This window comes from Chrysochloris asiatica, unplaced genomic scaffold, assembly GCF_000296735.1.
Source record: "Chrysochloris asiatica unplaced genomic scaffold, ChrAsi1.0 scaffold00003, whole genome shotgun sequence".
Lineage (NCBI taxonomy): Eukaryota > Metazoa > Chordata > Mammalia > Afrosoricida > Chrysochloridae > Chrysochloris > Chrysochloris asiatica.
Genome location: NW_006408521.1, coordinates 38890601 through 38907229, shown reverse-complemented (window position 1 = coordinate 38907229; position 16629 = coordinate 38890601). Strand labels below are relative to the sequence as shown.

At 46.8% G+C, this 16629-nt stretch overlaps 1 pseudogene; it reads left to right on the top strand.

Annotated features, from left to right (window-relative positions):
• The first annotated feature begins 242 nt into the window (after window positions 1-242).
• LOC102839001 lies at window positions 243-9395 on the top strand (annotated as a pseudogene).
• Window positions 9396-16629: the final 7234 nt, after the last annotated feature.

Genomic DNA, 16629 nt, shown 5'->3' with positions numbered 1-16629 from the left:
TTAACCCTGGCCATAGCAGAGCCACCAGCTCACCCTTCTTGAGCCCAGTGCTAAGTACTTCCTGAGCATGTTGCTAGATGCCCGGGAATCAGCCCATGGTGACCTCATATACAACAGAAGGAAAACACTACCTGATTGGGGTTCATTCAGACCATTGTGATCCATAGCATTTTCAATGTGTAACACCAGGCTCTTCTTCATTGTTCTTAGTATGGAAGCTCTGCTGGTACCTGTTCAGCAAAATGGCAACACACAAGCCTCCCCTGACAGAGGGTGGTGGTCATGTATGGGGACAATGGGCCGAGAATCCACCTCCCTCTTGCATAGAAGGTAAGAATTCTACTGCTGAACTGCCCAGGCCTCTCGTGTGTATTAGCATCAAGGTATGCTAATACACACCACTCCAGCTTCCCAATAGCTGCATGCCTTCTTTAGTCCATTCTTCACACTGCAGCCAGATGATCTTTTTTATTCATTTATGTTGCTTGTATTATTTTTTATTATACCAAAATCTATCAAACCCACCAGTGGATTCTGGCTCATAGCAACTTTATGGGACAGAGTAGAACTGCCCTACACAGGTTCCAAGGTGGTGAGTCTTTATGGTAGCTGTCAGCCACATCTCTCTCCTGCACACTGACTGGTGGACTTGAACCACTAACCTTTCAGCTAACAGCCGAGCACTTACACTATGCTACCAGGGATCCTTGTTGGTTGTTATAAATCTAGATAAGGTCCACAATTCTGTATTCTTTTTAATGGACATTATAGAAGTTATTGCTTTTTTTTCTGTCATTTTCATTCCCACTCTTCCCTACCCAAGTCCCTGGTCAGCAGGAATCTACTTTGTCTCAGTGCATTTGCCTGCAAAAGGATCTTCCCAAATGCTAAATCATAGCATTTTAGCAGTCACAATCCTGTTTAAACCACGCAATGACTTCCCGTAGCAATAAAATCCCAACTCCTTCCCATCGCCAAGAGGCCTGCATGCTCTCCCCTTGCCTCCCTCTCCCCCTAGCCTCCTCCCACCATCCCTCACTGCCTCCCCTCCAACCAGGCCAGCCTTCTTCCTGTTCCCTGAGCAGTCCAAGCATTTTTCTGTTCCAGGGCCTTAGCATTTGCAGTTCCCTTGGCCAGGACACCTTGTCCCCTGACTTGTCACACAGCTGTGTCTCATGCAATTCCTTGACTGCTCTAGGTAAATAGCCACCCCTCCCCCACCCCCACCCCATCACTCTGCCCCCATCACTGGACTCACTGATCAGTGTCAGGAAGTTATCTTGTTGACTTGTTTGTGGTCGGATTTCTCTCCATGGAATGCCATTGCATAGAGCATGGTCCTGGTGTGGCGCTGTAGGGTAAGTGCTGGACTCTAGGTCAGTGGTCCAAGCCCACCAATTCCTCTTCAGAAACCCTATACAGGGTTACTAGAGTCAGAACCAAATGGATGGCACTTACCAACAGCAGCAATGGAGCATGGTGGGGGCTCCAGGGGTGTTTCTGTGAATGCCTGCAGGAGGTATGGTATGGCTGGCTCTGAGGCCTAGGGAAAATCACATTTTCTGCAACTGTGTAATGGGACAGGCTGAGAGAACTCCGGCCAACCAGAGAGCTGCTTTACAAGCGTGGCTTTTATTTCTAGAAGCCTGTTATTCTAAAGAAGTTGTGCAGACACTCATAGTCTGATTTTCCAGCTGGGGCTGTTTTCTGCCCACCTTCCTGCTTCAGGAAGCAGCCCCCGGCCTGGGAAATACTCCCTAGAGAGAGGGTTGACCTGGAAAATATCCTAAAGCTCAGGAGACTGGGGAAAGGCAGAGAAGTGGGGGAGGGTGCCTCTGGGGGATTTAACGTGTCTTTTGGAAAAGGGTGTGGGAAGAAGAGTTGAGGAAGCTAGTGTAGGCAAAAGAGGATCCCTTTTTAAGCATTACCTCCGAAGAAGAAAGACCTGGTGATCTAATTCTGAAAAAACAAGCCAAAACAACCCCAAGGAGCACAGTTCTTTGAGACACATGGGACTGCCAGGATTTGGAACTGATACTGTGACAATTGAAAGTACAGATGAAGTCCTCCACACCACACCTGACACTCTGTAGACACAGTAAGGGATACATGACGGTCACTCTATTATTATTACTATTCCTAGACTGCATATGTTTCCACAATGGAAGGAGCCAGAACAACCGCCTCTAATTGTACATTGTCACAACTCCCTGCCTCATGTAACCTAGACAACAAACAAACCCTTTTGTCAAAAACATAGCAAAAAAGTTAATGGAAAAAATTCCTTTATCTTTCAATCCCATTTTTCCAAGAATTTTTTGGAAGTCTCCCTGTACTGTAGCACTGGGATAAGAACGCGGCAGGTTTTTCCTGCCACAGTTTTGAGGAGTTTTGGAGCGTTCCAGGCTACTTTAATTTTGTTAGGCCCACTCTGTTCCCACGACTTATCTGCAGTAATGCAACCACTAAGAACCAGAAAGAGGTTGAAGGATTATCTTGGAGGCAGCAGGGCTGGAAAGAATGGCAACACCGCTACAACACTACAGAAGAAGCCTGAGCAGGAGCCCAGAGTAGCCACTGCGGAAAGGAGAGACTGGGCCCAAATCCTGAAAAGTGCTGTAGGGAGGGGGAAGAGATCCCATCTTCACATAGGTCAATACCACGTTGTTGCTGTCAAGTACCTTCAGGTCGGTTCCGACTCACAGTGACCCTGTACAGGGTTTCCGAGTGGCTGGTGAATTTGAACTGCCAATCTTGCAGTCCAGTACGTTATTCCACAGTGCCTCGCAGGACTATAAATATTATTTGTTGTTGTTGTTGTAAAGTGCCGTCGAGTCGGTTCTGACCCTGAACAGGGTTTCTGAGGCTGTAAATCTTTACGGGAGCAGAAAGCCTCATCTTTCTCCCGCAGAGTAGCTGGTAGTTTCGAACTGCTGACCTTGCGGTTCACAGCCCGATTCGTAACCCTATGTTAACATTATAGATAGTCTGTATTCAGTGTTAAACAGGAACACAAACAAGACAAAGACAAACATAGATCACCTGGGTAAGGGAAATCATAGATGTCATGATGAATTTCCAAAGTTCTACCTCAATGCGTCAGATTGCAAAGCCGTTTGAACTGCAAGGTCGATGGTTCAGGCTCACCAGCTGCTCCTTGGAAACCCTATACAGGGTTGCTATGGGTTGGAATTGACTCGATGGCATTTAACAACAACAAACCTCTATGAGGTGACCTTTTATGGGGCACAGAATAAAGGCATCTCCTCCCACAACTGTGACTGATGTCACCTACACATCAGGCCTATTGAAATAGGGAGAGGGCAAGTACAGGTAGGAAAGTTTAAAGATGGTTTCTGAGGCTCTCAGGCTATAACATTATAACCAGGCAACCATTAAGGATGTGCTCAGGAAAGTTCTTATGAAGGTAGGTTGGAGGAAGTAGCCCCAAACCCACTTTCAAATATACTCTGACAGTTTCGCTGTCAGAGGTACATGAAATACTCAAGAAAAATTAACATCTGAATACTTATATCAAGGTACAAGATAGAATTAAGCTCTGCCTGACTGGAGTCATTCACAGGCAAAAAACCTTCAGATTTCAAACTCTAAAGCAAGACTGGCATCCTTTCTGCTTTGAGGCAGGGTGGTTCAATCTCCTTCCAGCTTGAGGCAGGCCTTGGAGGTGACAAGGTCTGGGGTGGGGCTCAGCAGCGGGGGAATGGAAACAGTTTCCCAAAGGAGGTTTCAAATGCCTGGAAACTCAACTGTCCAGAGGCTGGGACCTTCCCCACCAGGCCTACCCTTTGTCCCTGGGCTGGGCCCTGACCTCAAATCCCAGTCTTCTAGCTGTGGGACAGGCCAAGTCTAGGTTTTCTTGAAAACCAAGTTCCAGGGAGACTTCTGAGGGCCATGTCACCTTGAGCGGAAGCAACAGGCCTGACTCAGAACCAGACCAGGAGCCAGCTTCCTAAGATGTGCTAGTGAGAGCCAGGCCGGGTGGGGGAGGGGTATAGGTGACAGCCTCCACTCTCTCTCACACCCTTCCCCAGAGAGGTGCCCACAGTCCTACCATTACCATTAGTCCTGGGGCATACACTTTAGGTCAAGTCATTCCCCCGAAAAGTCTGCAGGGAGATGGCATGAAATTCCCAAGATCTTTGTGGGAAGTTGTCCACTCAAAGTGCTGAGTGGGTGGGTGGGGAATATGCTGTTCCTGGGGGCTACCAGGTGGTGAAAGTAGGGGATGGCTCAGGAGGACATAGGATGGAATACACTGCAGAAACTGGTCCTGATCCAGTGAGAGCTCAGGGTTTGGAGCACAGGTGGTAGAACCTGGAGGACAAAGAGGGACTGGATCAGGTGCCTATTAATTAGACCCCCACACTTTATGCAATGCCACCTCTGCTTTAGATGAAAGCAGTGCTGTCTAAATTTGCTGTTCTGAGAAGAGCCATCTGGTGGTCTGTGGGTTCTTCTCCCTCCTCCCCCCTCCCAGCACCTCCCTCCCTACCAAGGTTCCAGAACCACCACCCACAGAGCAGTCTCTGGGCGCTGAGTCATAGGCTGTGGTGCCTGCCAGGGGGCAAGGATGGCAGATGGCTTTACGTGGGTGTGAGTGAGGAAGGGGCAGGTGGGAGGGGGCAGAACCCTGGGCTCAGCAGGGACTCAAGAAGGTGGCCTGGGAGGTGGCCAAGTGATTTCCTTTCTAAATCTACCCCCCACCCCTCGATTTTCCAGGCACACCTGATCCTGTTGGGGTAGCCAGCTATGCTAGGCTGGGATAGAAATGGACCCTTGGAGGCCGGAGGCCTGAGACCCAGGCCTCTGCCTGGCCTGGCTAGTCTGACTGTGGGAGGTAGAGCCTGGCTCTGTTTACCCAGGCCAGGTACTTCCGGAGCAGATGGCCACCTGTCAGTGTTGCTGGCCAGGAGCTGGGCTGACGTCCTCTCAGTGCCAAGTGACAGGTGACTTGGGACCTGTGGGGGAACTTATATTTGGTTTGGCTGTTTACTAAGAGGAGAACTCTCCCTCTGATTGCTGCCTACACACTGAGGGCTCAGAGTCCCTGGTTGTGTGGGAAGCCGTGTGCATGGGTTGGAGTTGTGTAGGGGATGCAGGGGGTCCCCAGAAGCCACTACTGGGGTCTGGTCTCTCACCCCCACTGTGGGTTGCTCTGGTGCCTCAGTCTTCCTCACATATTTGACATTGCCACCCTCTCCATCTGTACCTTGTGCCCAGGCTCAAGCTTTTGGCATGGGCGAGGAGTCATTCTCCCAGGTTAAACCCATCTGAGCTTGGGACCATAAAATGGAAAGTGCTCCAGAAAGGTAGGGGCCATTTTTACTAATATATTCTTCCCCATTAGAGGCTGTCAGCTTACAATTGAGGTTTTAATCCATTTAGGGACTTTGGAGGCCTTTTGGGATCTGAGGGAATGCTTTGGACTCCCACTCAGGATCAACATGCTCACACACACACACACACACACACACACACACACACACACACAAATTTCTTTAGTGATGAAATGGCTATTCCAATGCCCCTCCATCTTTGGAGTCCAGGGAGGGCTTTCTCAGAGCTGAGAAATGTCCAATGTGAAGAGAGCACAGGTCCTGGCTCCTCAGTGTTGTGTTGAGGGGTGGGTGACCTCTGGGCAGGACAAGGGACGGGTTCCTGGAATCAGATGAGCATCCAGGTGTGTATGTTGTGAGGGTAGAGTAGGCATGACTAAGGAAGATGTGGAAATGACCAAGAAAATAGGAGTGTGTGTATGGGGGGGTGTTATCTGATGGGGCATGAATATTTTTTTTTCTCTTGTGCTAGTAGCTGTCACTCTGCAGACAATGATAAGAAGCTGGGTATTAGCTACCTTTGAGTTGGGCCCTGCACAATGACACCTGGCAACCCCATACACAACGGAACAAAATGCCACCTGATTCTGCACCATCTCCATGATGGGTTTGAGATCTGACCATTTTGATCCAAAGGGTTTTCATCAAGGTGTTGAACCGGTTCGTTCCAGTTCCAACCTATGCTGAGAATTTGCATTTCCACCCCAGACAGACTGAACCAGAATCTACAGTTTAATGAGAGCCCCAGGTGAGTCCTCTGTACACATATGACTCAACTGGAGACCATGTTAAAATGTAGATTCTGATTCAATAGTTAAAATTCAGCAAGGGGAGTGGACCCGAATGAACTGGCTTGGAGTCCTAGTTTTCATTGACTGATTTGGGAAGTGGACTGCCAGAGAGAAGTGGCCTAGGGCCTGCTACTGGATCCAAGATGTAAAACAGAGGTTCTCGGACCTAAATGGAGGGGTGGGGAAAGGTTACAGCCTAACACAATCACTGATACCCATTTATGTAACAATACCCAGACCTCTGTGCTTCTGAATAGACACATAAATGTACCTAAAGGATGGGATGCCTAAACCCCAAACAGATTTCAGTGGCGGCTTTTAGGGAGATTCTAGAGCTGGGGCATGAGGCACAACTTTTCCTTGTTGTTCCATTTAGAATTTTTACAATGAGAATGGATTCAAATGCTAATTGTATCATTAAAACAATTTTTTTAAAGCATTTCAAAGAAAAGGCTCTTCATGTTCTGGGGGATTCAGGCCTTTTTGAAAAAGTTATGAGAACCATGAATCTTCTCTTCCAGTGTACAACCCATAATATAAATCCCCAGCTGAAGGGAGGGACAGACCCCTACCCTGAAGCTGACCCAGTTCTCTCTAGAGAAGTTAGCTCACCTGCTGCCGACTAGACCACTGTCATGTCATGTCCCTCTGTCCCTCTGCTCAATCCATACTCAAACCAAACTCACTGCTGTCGACTTTAAGTCTATATGGAAGCAGACAGCCTTGTCTTTCTCCCAAGGAGAGGCCAGGGGGTTTGAACTGCCCACCTTTCAGTTAGCAACTGTACTTTTCTAACAGGTTTCCAGATGATCTGATGCCATGGATCTTCCTGCTACACTTTGAGAGCCACCGCATTCATGGTACCTTCCAGGGTATGCCTGGAACCCATAGAGGAGCCAGCTGTCCCTTGGCCTGTGTGAAGGTAAGGAGGTAGGATGAACCTCCCTGGGATTCATTTGTGGGGTGGCAAAAAGAGGAACATCACAGAATCATCAGGGATTGAAGATCCAGGGGAGTTGGCCAGGCTGGCACTCTGAGCTCCTTCACGTCCCCATCCATCAGGGGTTACAGGCTCAATCTGTGCTGCTTGCCCACCCTTGGGCTAGCTGGAGGTGTAGGAAGGTGGGAGAAGGATTCCCTAGACCCTCCACATCCCCATTACACCCTTCCAGGCCCTGTGGTTCTCAGGCATTGAGAAAGAAGGTGGCTTACCTTTCTCTCGCCTCAGGGGATTTGATTGAATAAACTTGGTGTTCTTGGCACTGGCCCAGCAACCTGCATGAAGTCAATATTTTACTGAAAGAAAAGAAGGTAGAAGCCAAACTCTCTGCTCCACTGGACAGGAAATGGAGGAGGAGGGAAGGGTTTTCTGCAGTACTTTCCCACCCCTTTTCTTTCTACAGCTGGGTTTGCAAATCCCAGTCCTGGTTAACTTCAAAGGGACACAGCTGAGGGACTTATTGCTTTTCCTTATAATGGCGATAGCCTACTCTGGGGGCATTTTCATTTTAACTGAAGACTCCCAGTGCATGTGAATTGAATCCCAAGAATGTCAGGCCCCAGAGCAAGTAAAATTGTGTAAGATCAGGGTTTGGGACAGGGCTTTCCGCTGGGTCTTCCTGATGCAGTACTGGTCCACTGTCATCACACTGATTCCGACTCACAGTGACCCTGTGTAGAGTTTCCGAGCCTGTAAAGCTTTAAGGGAGCAGACATTCTCTTCTTTATCCCACAGAACAACTGGTGGATTTGAACTGTTGACCTTGTGGTTAGCAGCCCAATGCATAACCTACTATGCACACACTAGGATACTTGAAAGGTTGAACCTTGGCATTTATGGTTAAGATAAGCTAGGTTTGAGCCTTGGCTTCATTACTGTGTTAGTGACATCATGGTGATAGACAACCCTGAACATATCTGTAACATAACACAGGAAGAGTTTATTTCTTCTTCCCCATGTGACATGTCTCTTACAGGACATGGGGGACGCTGCTCCACACAGTCACACAGGGATGCAGGTGGTTGGAGATGCCATCGTCTTGTAGATGACAACTTGGACTTTCCATGGTTGGGCCTGGGTTTCCATGGCCTTAGTCTGGGAATAACACACATCACTTCTATTAGTTCCTTGGCTAGATCTAGTCACGTGATCCAGCCTAACAGGAAGAGGGTGGGAGGTTGTTGTTGTTGTTAAGTGCCATCGAGTCGGTTCCGACCCATAGCGACCCTGTACAGTAAAGGGGAGCAAATGGGATATTTGGAAAAAAATTACCAATGTTGCCACTCCTGCTCCTAGCTGTATGTGTATAGGGAAATTATTTAACCTCTCTGTGTCTCAGATTCTCTGTTATTTGAGAATAACAACTGTTCCTTTTTCATAGGGCCATTGCCAGGACTAAATCAGTTTCTACATACCAGTGTCTCAGAAGTGTTTCTAACACATAGACATAGCTAACTAATAGTTGAATATGATTGACACTTCTTTCCTTAGGGGCTTTTCTGTATAAATGATCACCCTGCAATAAGAATGAGGAGGACAAACATTTTGTAGTGTGCTCTGGTTTAGGACAAGCACTTAGAGTTAGTACAGTGTGGTGCTGTAGGTTAATGCACTGGACTGCAAAGTTGGTTTGAGCTGTAAGGCCAGCTGTTCAAGCTTACTAACCACTCCTCAGAAACCCTATACAGAGTCGCTGTGGGTCGGAACCGACTCGACAACACTTAACAACAACAATATCTTTGAACCTGAACTTTATCTTCCATCAAAACAGTCTTATTTGGGGCGACCTGGAAGTTGTACGTGCGGCCGTGGCTTTCCTTTTCCCACAATCCTTTGCGCTCTTCCTTTCCAACCAGAGTCTACCGCTATAGCGCCCGCAAAGAAGGGTGGCGAGAAGAAGGGTCGTTCTGCTATCAACGAAGTGGTGACCAGAGAGTACACCATCAACATTCACAAGCGCATCCATGGAGTAGGCTTCAAGAAGCGTGCTCCTCGAGCACTCAAGGAGATTCGGAAATTTGCCATGAAGGAGATGGGACCACCAGACGTGCGCATTGACACCAGGCTCACTAAAGCTGTTGTCTGGGACAAAGGAATCAGGAACGTCCAGTACCGTGTATCCGTGTGCGGTTGTCCAGAAAACGTAGTGAGGATGAAGATTCACCAAACTAACTCTATACACTGGTGACCTATGTGCCTGTCACCACCTTCAAAAACCTACAGACAGTCAATGTGGATGAAAACTAATAGTTTATGATCAAATAAATGTATAAATCTGCAAAACAAAAACAAAAACAAAAACCAGTCTTATTTGGGAGCCCTGTAGAAAATAGTTGGTGAAGTAAGTTTATTTGCCTACCAAGATGGTAAAAGGAACTCACGCATTTTAAAGATTTGCACCAAGGTTGAAACCAAGAAAGGGTTTCTGAGCTCATTCCCATTTTCACAAGAACCTCAGGGAACCAGGGCCCTTTCATCCGGAGCCACTATATCTTGACTTCTCTAGATCTGCCAATACCATTTTAGTGACTTGCCAAGGTATTCATTTGGATAAGGTTTACATTGCGGCAAAGAGGGTCTTTTCCTAGGCCCATGGGACTTCCTTGGTCCTCCACAAACAAGATGTCTTCATTTGACTTCATTCAGTCTTTCATTCAATCAATATTTATTGGTGGTCTGGGTGAGGACCTAGGATTCAGAGATGAACCTGGCTGTGCTCTCATGGAATTTACATTCTAGAAGAGGTGGTGGGAGAGACACTCAAATGAGGAAAGAAGTAAATACCATTGGAGAGTGATAAAGTACTACAAAGAAAAAACAAGCCAGAGCAATGTCTTCGAGAGAGAAAGGAAGAAGCATGGATGGTGTGACCAGGAAAGGCCAAAAATAGGAGGTGACTCTTGATCTTGTTATAAAAGACAAGAAAAATCCAGCCCTGTAGCACTTGGGAAAAGAGCATTCCCAGCTAAATGCCCTAGGACAGAAATGAGGCCTGGATACCAGAAACTTTGTGAGGAAAAGCGATGGGAAGCAATGAGGTAGGCAAAGCAGCTGGGGGCTAGATCCTAGGCCCTTTCCTTGTCATCTCACAGGGCTGGACCATCCTTGCATGTCCACCTCCTCCAAGAAAGTCCCAGTTGACTCCATCTCTTCTTCTGCGGTTGCCTCATTGGTCCAGTCTTACCAGTCTCTCTGGGCAATGAACTAGTGTGGGAGATATGTGAGAACTGCAATGCGCTTGCTCCTTGCCTGTGAGGAGCAGGGAAGACAGAATCTATGTGGGCCCAGGATGTGGCTGATTCACACACAGACTATGGACAAAAGCATTAGTGAGGCCTGAGAGGTAAGAATGGCCACTGGTCATTGGAAGAAAGGATGGATGGAAGGTGGTGGCCTCAAGAAGTGGGCTAGAGCTCAGAGTAAGAATTTGATGGACATTCTAGGAACACAGAGCAGAGGAGTGAGGAGTGTTATTCATGGGGAAGAAACAGAGGATATAAGAATCATACTCAAATCTGCTTGACTAGACCCAAGGGTTTGAGCCACCAGTCGTGAAAGAGACGGGTGAAAGTGAGGAGGAACAGTGAGGTGGTTGGGCTGCTAGTAGTACAATGCTTTCCAGGCATAAATGCCCAAAGCAGGAATGAGAACTCTAAAGCTAGACTACGTGCGTTCAAATTTGGGTCCTGTAACATACTAATGGCAAAGTGGCAACATCAAAGGGCTCAAGTGTGGCAACAATAGTGAGGTTGGCCCAGGATTGGGGGCAGTGTTTCGTTCCGTTGTGCATAAGGTCGCTATGAGTCACTACCAACTCAATAGCACCTAACAACAATAACAACAACAACCTACTAATGATATGACCTTAGACAAATTACATAACCTCTTTATGCCTCTGTTTCCTCATCTGTAAAATGACAATAACAGTACCAACCTCATTGTTGTTGTTGTTAAGTGCCATCGAGTTAGTTCCGACCCATAGCGACCATGTATAGGGTTTCCGATGAGTGACTGGTGAGCTTGAACCACCGACCTTGCAGTTCAAACGGCTTTGCAGTCTGGCGCATTAATCCACAGCGCCATACCAGGATGCCAACCTCTTTGTAGGTAGTTTAAATAAGTGAATATTTGTAAAGCACTTAGAATAGAGTACTTGGTTCAGAGTGAGTATACCATAAGTGTTGGCTAAATTAGTTGAATGCTGGTGTGAAGTGAGCCACCATCCTAAAGGCATTTGGATGTCTCAGAGCAGGACCCTGAGTGGCTGTAAAGGGGGCTTGGCCCTGATTCATCTGGTATCCCTGTGCAGGTTGCATGGGAAGTGGAAGTTCTCGAGGCAGGGAGGCAAGTTAAGAAACTACTGCAATTGTCTAGGCATGAAGTGATGTGTGCCCAGTGAGAGGCTACTGATGAGATTGGAATGGATGGAAAGATATTCCTGTGGAGGAAGTGTCCATGAGTCCTGGTAACTGGAGACTGGATTGGAGAATTGGGATGGGAATTGAAAAGACTGCAACTTTGGGTCTGGATGATGAAGCAAATGTGGCATCTATTGGCAGAGAGAGGGAAACTGGAAAATCATCTTCTCGGAAGAAGATGGGACATTCTCATGTAGACATGCTGCCTAAGGGGCAATGGTAGACCCACAGTTCTTTGGGTGCTCTCCCATCCTTTTGGTGCAAGGATTGGATTCTGGCTCCATTTTAAAGATGTGTGAGATGAGGATTTCAGCCATGGCCTCTGTGTGTGTGTGTATGTGTGGTGTGGAGCGAATAGGTTGGCCAGGAAAGGGCAGTCAATATTTAATGAGGCTGAGTCCACACATCCTCTGCACACTGTACTGAAGAGGCAATCAGGAAACAAGAAGGCTGCCATTCACCACTTCCAGACACTCTCTGGTGTTCAGTCCTTCCGGTTACCCACACCCTGCTAACTTAATGAGGCTACGGGGGAGGGGGCTCAGAGCTCCACAGTCCAGTCCAATGCTGTTTACACTGACCCCATGCTCCACCTGGATCAGGTCCTAGCTGGGACCCTGGGATAATAGTTGGGATCAATAGCATCTTATTGTTGGTTTCCATTAGCAAATGTTGCATGGTACCTGCTACAGGATCCAGTGAGCACAAAAGACAAATTGTCTATGAACCCATAGATTTTTTGAGCATCTGCTGTGTTTGAGGCCCCACATAAGGCATGGAGCACAAAGCAAAATTAAATGCTTGGTTCTAGAAACCACATTAGCCAAGATTTTTGCTTTTCCATTTTTAATTATCAATGACAGTGGCTTCCATACAGATGTCCTGCCTTCAGCTGTGAGAATCTTTTTTCAGTCTGGCTTTTAAGTGTAATTAACCCTTCCAACCTCCCCTGCAAACACTTCTTAATTATATGAATAAGTATATGTGTGAAATTCTCGTGGGATTCACTCTATAGCTTTCGTTGGCTTCTCAAATTTTGTTTGTTCTTTTGAACATGTTGATTTTTTTCTTCATTCATTAAAGCAGCAAGAAGAAATTTAAAATGGCTCATAATCCTACCATTCGAATAATCCTGGCATCATTTTTCAGATGTGTATGGGACATAATTCAAATGCTGTAGAATGACACAAACTGAGAAGTAAAATTCTATCACTGGTCCCTCCACATCCCAATTTCTCTTCCTAAAGGTTTATACCATTAGTGGTTTCTTACATATCCCTTCAGAAAATGTTTGATGTATTCATCAGCATTATAAATACATAGTATATATTCTATTCTGAAAGGGTTCTCCCAGAAGCTAACAAGCATTCCTCTCCTTCTATTTACTTTTATGTTTATGGTCCTGTTGTACCTGCATTTAAAAAATAACAACCGGAGGGAAAGTATGGCTAACTGCCTCCATGAACGACTACGTCCTGTGTCAGGAGACAGAAGAGCTAGATGGTGCTCGGCTGCCATTATAGAACATTTTCAACCAAGATTCTGTAAAAGAATCTGACCAAAAGGGCAAAAATGCAGAGCAGAATTTCAAATTTTCATGGAATCCCGATTTCCCAGAGCCACTGAGGCTGCTGGATGAACTCCCCGATGCTGTTGCCCTGAGATCATCTTTAAACCTTTTAGTCTTAAACCAAAAATATTCCTGAAGTCCTCTTTAAATTAAACAGTTTAACTTAATTACTAAGGAATGTCTGCCAAGAGCAATATGCCCTTTTTTATTTTTCTTAAATGTTTTATTGTGAATTATGTGATAGTTTACATGGGAGAACATTAATTTTACATTCATTCTATCATATATCGTCTCATTGGCAATATGCCCTTTTAAGATCTATCTGTTGTTGTTGTTGTTAAGTGACTTCAAGTTGGTTCCAACTCATAGTGACCCTGTATAGGGTTTCTGAGGAGTGGCTGGTGTGTTTGAACTACCGACCTTGTGCTTCAAACTAACCTTGCAGTCCATTGCATTATCCTGCAACACCACACCAGGACTCCACCTACACAGGACCAGATTGACAACAACAACTCCAAAGATGAGGTAGGAGACTCAGGGGATGTGAGTTTGTATGAATAGGGGAGGAACAACTGGTCAGAGGGTATGAGAATGGATGGTTGTACACTAGAAGGATATAATCAGTATCACTGGCTTGAACATGTAAAAAATGTTGATGGATGTTCTCCTGGGTATATTCTCAACAACAACAACAACAAATAAACCCCCCTTGGTTTAAAAACCACGGCCAAAACCTTTTGGATTAAATTTTTAAAAATTAACCTGGGGGGTTTTTTTTTTTTGTTGCGTTTGGTTGGGTTGGTTCCCATCGCTAGCCTGTCTGTGGTTTGTTTGGCTGTCTATCTTTCTTTGTGGGGGCCGCCTGCTTTTTCTTTCTCTGAGGGGGTGGTTGTTTGTTTTTGCTTGCTTTCCTTTTGGTTGCCCGCTTTGTAGGTATTTGCTTTCAAATGCTCCTCTGCCTCTGACTAGCTGTGTGACATCAGCAAATTACCTCTCTGAGCCTCAGTTTCCTCATCTCTAAAATGGGGCTTCTTCTGGAGGATTCGATGGTAGTATGAATGCAGAAAGGCCTGGTTACACAGGGGGTGTTTCACAAATATGCAGAACATTCCCTTAGCCCTTTTAGCAAGCAGGGGTGTGGAGGCTACCAGTTCTAAATACATGTGGCAGCTGGGCCTGTCATCAGTTGTCCCTTTGTTTCCCAGCTGCAGGAAGAAGGGAGTGGGAGGCTCCTGACAGGGTCACATCAATTTCTCACCCTTGGCGTCAGTTCCCACCCTAGGAGCACAATTGATCTAGACTCCGCAGGCTGGCCCTTTCTGTCCTTGGCTGGGAAAAAAATGACTGCTAACAGCTTGGACAGCCCCTAATATATGTTCCCTGTCACCCACCCCCTCTTTTTTCACTGATCTCAGGTTTGAACACCTCTGTGACCCTAGAATCAGGGGGCAAACAGTTCAAAGGAAAGGCCTACAGCATTCCCCCAACCCCAGGGTCCAGGTGGTGGTAACGCTGCATCCACTCCCAGAAGTCAGAAGGAAGGGCAAGATTCCAGCCAAGGAGGTAAGGACCATGATGATGGCAGAAGGCACACGGAGGTCCATTTGTTGTGGACTGGGCAGCGTCAGTAGTGTTAGGGCCTTGGCAAGTGTTGTTTTCTTGTCCTCACTGCTGTATGCCCACTTTACTGATGAGGGCACTGAGGCTCAGAGAGTTGAGCCCCCTTATGGAGTGGCCATCCCAGGCCTCAGCTGTCCCACCAGCCAACAAAATACAGCCATACAAGTGACCAGCAAGACCAGCAGAAGAATCGCCCCAGCTGATACCACAGGGAAAGGAAATGAGTTATCTCTATCAAATCCTGTCCCCAGTGCAGAATCATGAGCAAATAAATGATTGTTTTTGTTTTAAGCCTCTATATTTTGGGGTGTTTTGTCATACAGTAATAGAAATTCAAAACAGATAGTGGTCAGGAAACTGACCACAGTGATGCTGCATGAACGGAAACATCAAATGCTGGGACTCACTGATTAAGGTGTTCTCTTCCCCCAGGAAGACTTTCCAGGCTCGTCAGGCCCTGCCTGGCCCATGCCCAGTGCTGCCACTTGTTGGCTATATGGCCTCAGACAATTCAAGCCACCTTTCTGAGCCTCAATCTCCTCATCTGTAAAATTGTTATTGTTGTTAAGTGCCGGTTGAATCAGTACCAACTCAAAGAGACCCTATGCACAACAGAATGGAACACTGCCCTTTCCTGTGCCAACCTCACAATTGTTGCTGCTGCCACTGTACCAATCCATCCCATTGGAGGTCTTCCATTTGTAAAATAAGGAGATCAATATCCAACTGTGAAGGTCAACAATACAGCATTTATAAAGAGCCCACCACAGTTCCTAGTATATAAATTCACTTTCCATTTCCATAAATATCCATAGTCCCTTTTTTTTGTCTACTAACAGGGTAAGCAATTTTGGGTTCCAATGACCCCTCCCTATCCCAATCCTAAAACAACTTTTCTGTAATTTAGACCTTGGCCTGATATTCTGACAGCAGTCATTGTTTTTGGCTAATCTCTCAGTACCTAGTTGTAGATCATCTTAGTGAGGAAGCTGTTCTAGTCTGCAGTAGGAACTGGCTGCCATAATCAAAATAAACCAAGTTTAAACCTCAGTTCCTCAGTGATAAATTTCAGTACTCATGCGGCTAGCGGCTACCGTATAGGACAGCACAAATATAGAACATTTTCATCATCACAGAAATTTCCATTGAATGGGGTTGCACTAGCGTTTTTCCAGCAGGACAGCCAGCTACGGGAATGAGAGGGGTTGCTGGAACCACAGGAAGCCTGAGCAGAAGTGGGTGGTAGAGCTGTTTTGTTTGTTTTTTGCAGACCCTGTTTGGCTGACCTTGACCCCTCTCTGCTAACAGCCATCCTGGGCAGCTTCCCTGGAAACAGTATTTTATCACCATGACTAATGTCCACCTCCAATAGAAAGTGGCTGCAGTCTTCCCAGGCTATTCTGACTTATTCCCTGGCATGCGGCTGGGGTGGGCTGTCGGACTGACCAAGCACCTCTTCCTGCCCACATGCAGCCTCCCTGGGAATGTTTCTGGCTTAAGACCTGAACTGATCACCTGCCTCAGCCCTGGGGTCACCACCAGCAGAGAGGGTGTGTCAAGGAGCAGGGGCAGCAGAGCCAGGGTGGTGGCACCTGAGCCCCATGCTAAGGACCCAATCAGCCAGTCCTGGGTACCTGTGTCCCAGATGCCCATCCACGGAGGCTCTCTGAGCCTCAGACCCTCTCCCATTCCAGGTCAGCTTCAGATGGGAGGTGACAGATCCTTGGGAATCCCCATTTTCTGACTCAGTAGAGCTCCTTCCCGACAGCGCCAACATACAACCATTTCCATGTGTGCACATGTGTTGCAGACATGCACACCCCCAAGATGAGTCGGCACCAGCCCAGTATTTAGCCCTAGATGGGCACCCAGC